Here is a 5,503-nt window from a genome sequence, read left to right as displayed (position 1 = left end):
CGCCCGGCCCGCACCACCGACAGAGAGGAGAGGGGAGCCCGGCCGCCGCGGCCCCGCCACCCACACCCGCGCCTCCTCGCGGCCTGGCCCACGCAAAAGGAAAATTGCTAAAAAGCTGCATCAGACACTCCGTGCCCGGAAGGCGCTGCACCTCGCAAAAGGACCGCCCGCATCCACCCCCAGACCCCTCTTGGTTCAGCCCGACGTCGAGAGTGGGAACCGAGCAAAGAGAAGGCGTGAACACTCCCGGCCAATGAGAGCGGCTCGGGAAGCCATGGGCCAATCAGAAGCTTCATTTATATAGCGGCCTTCTCGGAGATGGGAGGGGGCGAATGGGAGCCAATAGGAAAGCTGGGGATTCCCACGTGCGAGAGGAAGTGAGTGAAGCCAGGCCTGGCCCGAGTTACTGCCAAGGTTGGGGCGAGATGCTGGACGTTACTCCTCTGGACCCGACCTTTGGCGTTCTCGGAGATTCTGCCCTTTGGGGTGTGACTGGGGAAAGGCCTGGGATTTGCCGGGCTCTGACCCACCCCGGGCGGTCATTTTGGCCATCCCCCTGCCTCCGGAGCGAGTTGCCGCGTCTTTCCTACGTCTCCCTCCTTTGCCTTGTTCAGTCATTTCACTCATGTCCGATTCCTTGTGACCCCATTTGTGGTTTTCTTGGCAGAGACATCGGCCGGCCGGTGCGCCGTTCCCTTCTCCGGCTCACTTTGCAGATAAGGAAACTGAGGCAGGCAGACGGGGGGAAGCGGCCAGCGAAGGGCCGAGTCCTGCTCCAAACTTAAGTCCTCACTCCGGGCTCGTGGTTCTGGCCCCTGGGCACGTGGCTCTCTCCCATTACCCTGGGGGGAACCTACAGTCCCTCCTCCCATTAAGGTTTTGCCTGCAGCCCGGGAAATTACCCAGACTTAAGGCTCCCTGCTCGCTGTCACCTCCAGTAACCAAATCCTGGGCTTGTCTTTCTGGCTCTTAGAGCCCCGGGACTCCATATCTACCCCTAGGGAGACCTGGGTGTGTATGAGATTTAGGAGTCACCCCAGCAGTTACCCCCTTGGGAAAAGTGGAAAGAATAGAGCAGAACGCCCGCTGGGAGGTTACTATAAATACTACCAGGTGATAGGTGCTAAACCCCGAACAGACCTGGAGAGAGAAAAGACCTAAAAGATGCTCCCCGAGGAGTAACAGATCTCGGGTGTGGGAATTAACTAGAAAAGGTCTTCCGGGACCTCTGATCTTTTTTGCACCTCGACAAGTGCGGAAGGCCCGTGGTAAGGTGGCCTGAAGGGGATGTAGACTTCTACCGCTTCTATCTCCAATTTATCTCTTCTATCTCATTTGTACACAGTGTGCTTAGCTGTTATCTCCATTATTACATCATGAGCTTTGAAAGCAGGAACTGTTTGCTTTTTTTCTTTTTATCCTCTGCATTTAACACAGTGCCTACTTTCCCCTATACTGTGTGACTTTTGGGGGAATAAATATCCTCTATTTGTTGGGAATTTCTGAAATAGCATGTTACTATATTATATTGTTGTGAATTATATGATCCCTAGTGGCCCAGTGGATAAAGCACTGAGCTGGAGTCAGGAATAGTCATCTTCCTGAGTTCAAATCCAGCCTCAAACATTCACTAACTGTGTAATCCTGGGCAAGTCCATTCACCCTGTTTGCCTCAGTTTCCTCATCTGTGAAAAGCAAATGGCAAACTACTCCAGTGTCTCTGCCAAGAAAACCCCAATTGGGATCACAAAGAGATGGACTGGGGAGTGGGGGGGGATATTAAAAGTATATGTGAAAGCAGACAGCCCCTAACTGTGCCTAGCTTACAGTAAAAGCCCAGTAGATATTTGTTGATTGAATGAGAAAGGACCTTAAAAGTCATCTAGTCCAACATTTTCATATGTTTTTATTTTTAAATTGATATTGATACATTTTATCTTTACATGTCAGCTATTTCCCATCCTGCCTTCAATATCACCCTCCCTTGTGACCAAGAAAACCAGTTAAGCAAAAACATTGGTTACAGTAACTTCATCTGACACTGACAATGTATATAACATTCCATCCTAGCAGTCCCTACTTAATGCCAGGAGGGAGGATATAGGCGTGGTAACTTCTCCGGTATCATTTTCCATTACTCAAAAGTTGAAAGTCCCTTTTACAATTTTTATTTACATTGCTGTCATTATTTTTTAGTTTGTTCTCCTTACTTCACTTCAGAGTCCTCATTTTTTTTTCTTTTTTGGAGGCAATTTGATTTAATATGACTTGCCAATAAAATGACAGGAAAAGATAATGACGAATGTGGGAGGAGATTGTGAGGGATGTAGAAGACCCTTACCCAAAATGACTACTCAAATTTCACTCAGTAGAAAGCAGAAAAAACCTCCGGAGGATAAGCTGTCCCATCATGAGATAGAAAGAAAGTTCGTGGTAAGAGGGCTAAAGAAGTAGTAAAGATGCATAGCTTTTATATAAGAGATTCCATCACAAATAAGAGAGCATTGAGAAGGGGGGGGACATCTGATTGGTTGTTGCTATCTGGAGAGATTGGAATGGAAGCTTTCCATTTCCCCAAAATCACCTGATTTCTAGGAAACGGAAAATCAGGCCTTCAGGCTTAATCAAGCACATAGTGGTCCAGCTAATAGACAAAATATAAATAAATGTCAAATACTGATACATGTCATCAGCTCAGGTTAAGTAAATATGGTTATAGCTGGCCAAGGCACAATTAAATAAAAAGGCCTGCACATATTATACGGGTCATAGGGGAAACAGAGAAATAATGAAAATAAAATACAGAAAAAGAATTCACACATTCCTATAAGGTCTTCACCTTATCTCTCTATTCCACACAGGATGTCAGGAAAACTGGGACACTAATATCAACTATCAATTCTGATGGATGTGGCTCTCTTCAACAATGAGATGATTCAGGCCAGTTCCAATGTCTTGTGATGAAGAGAAACATCTACACACAAAGAATTGTGGGAATTGAGTGTGGATCACAACATAGCATTTTCACCTTTTTTGTTGTTGTTTGCTTGTATTTTGTTTTCTTTCTCATTTTCCCTTTTTTTTTATCTGATTTTTCTTGTGCAGCATGATATTTGTGGAAATGTGTATAGAAGAATTACACATATTTAACATATATTGGATTACTTGCCATCTAGGGAAGAGTATGGGAGAAGGGAGGGAAAAAATTTAGAACACAAGAATGTTGAAAATTATCCATGTATATATTTTGAAAATAAAAAGCTTTAATTAAAAAGACAGAAATAAAAGTTGTTCCAAAAAAAAATTTTTTTAAGTGACTTGCCAAAAATCACAGTGTAAGTTAAGTTTCCGAGGAGATTTGACAGTCCCCTCATTTTACATAGGAAGAAAATGAAGCCTGAAGAAAAATAGCATAAGTTCCATTCTAGAAAAGCTGTTTGTGGTTTTGGCAGGGCAACCAGGGAGGAATGTTCAGAGGGCAGTTAGCAATGACATTTGGGGGGAAGAGATTAAAGCATACATATTTAGTAGTAAGCTATAAAGAAGAGATAATTAAATGTACAGAATCAGGTAAGCTAATCATGGGAGAGAATAGAGAGAGAAGAGGGTTCCAGACAGCTTAGAAGGATACCTTTGCTCAGAAGGTAGGAGTTCAAATAGCAAAGCTAGCATGCAGGCATGGATGGGCTGGGTTCTAATCGGTTTTTTTGTTTGTTTTGTGTGGTACGGAAATGGTGAGGGGTCACCATTTAATAAAAAAGCTGGAGAGAGCTCTAGAGAAAAGCAAAGTTTATTGTACATTCTCAAAGAGAGGAAGCGCCTCCTGTGGGCAGGACAGCCCCTTTAATCCCTAATGCAAAACACCCCCTCCCACCACTGACCCTCATCCTCATTGGCTGAGAGTCTTACATTCTAAACTGCCCATGAAATTGAACTTGACCAATAAGTACATAGTTGCCCATATTTGGCTGAAATAGGAAATATCATGAGAGGGGAACGCAATTATGCCCTTGACTGGATCGATGTTCACAGTCCTTCAGGCCTACTCAAACTCTGAAGTAGATGAAGCCTTACTCGATTTTCACAACTGTCTTGAAAGATCTCACCTCATCTCATTCAGTTTGTTTTTTAAAATTTTTTTTGGGAGGGGGGCACATATATATTAACTTTTTAAGTTTACATTTCTTTATGAATCCTGTTGGGAAAGAAAAATCAGAACAAAAAGGAAAAACCATAAGAGAAAGAAAACAGAAAAATAACATAGCATGTGTTGATTTACATTCTATCTCCATAGTTCTCTTTCTGGATGCAGATGGCATTTTCTGTCCAAAGTTTATTGGGATTGCCTGAAATTACTGAACCACTGAGAAGAACCAAGTCTTCCATAGTTGATCATGGCACATTCTTGCTGTAACTTTTTACAGTGTATTTCTGGTTCTTCTTGTTTCTCTCAGCATCAATTTGTGTAAATCTTTCCAGGTCTTCCTAAAATCAGTTTGTTCATCATTTTTTATAGAACAATAATATTCCATTATACCATAACTTAATCAGCCATTCCCCAATTGATGAGCACCTACTCATTTTCCAATTCTTTGCCAACACAAAAAGAGGTGCTACAAACATTTTTGCACGTGTGGGTCCTTTTCCCTCTTTTATTATTTCCGTGGGATACAGACCCAGTAATGGCACTGCTGGGCCAAAGGGTATGCATAGTTCCTTTGGGCATAGTTCCAGATTGCTCTCCAGAATGACTGGATCATTTCACAACTTCACCAACAATGGACTAGTGTCCCAGTTTTCCCACATTCCCTCCAACATTTATCATTATCTTTTCCTGTCAACTTTTTTAAAAAAGCTTTTTATTTTCAACATTTACCCTTACAAAATCTCATGTTCCAAAATTTTTTCTCCCATCTCCCCATCTCCTCCCTTAGACAGCAAGCAATCCAATATATATTAAACATGTGCAATTCTTCTATACATATTTCCACAATTATCTTGTTTCATTAAAAAAAAAAAATCAGATCAAAAAGGGGAAAAAAATGAGAAAGAAAACTAAATGCAAGCAAACAACAATAAAAAAAAAAAAAAGTGAAAATACTATGTTGTGATCCACATTCAATGCCCCCTGTCCTCTTTCTGGATGCAGGTAGCTCTTCAACACAAGACCATTGGAACTAGCCTGAATCACTTCACTGTTGAGAAGAGCCACGTCCATCAGAACTGACCACTGTATAATCTTGTTGCTATATACAATGATCTCCTGGTTCTGCTCATTTCACTTAGTATCAGTTCATGAAAGTTTCTCCAGGCCTCTCAAATCATCCTGTTTGATCATTTCTTATAGAACAATAATTTTCCATAACATTGATATACCATAATTTATTCAGCCATCCCCCAACTGATGGGCATGCGCTCACTTTCCAGTATCTTGTCACTACAAAAAGGGCTGCTACAAACATTTTTGCACATGTGGTTTTTTTTCCCCTTTTTTATGATCTCT

Source organism: Sminthopsis crassicaudata, chromosome 3 (genome assembly GCF_048593235.1).
Source record: "Sminthopsis crassicaudata isolate SCR6 chromosome 3, ASM4859323v1, whole genome shotgun sequence".
In the NCBI taxonomy this organism is placed as follows: Eukaryota; Metazoa; Chordata; class Mammalia; order Dasyuromorphia; family Dasyuridae; genus Sminthopsis; species Sminthopsis crassicaudata.
The sequence above is the reverse complement of the archived record's forward strand: the minus strand, read 5'-3'. Positions refer to the sequence as shown.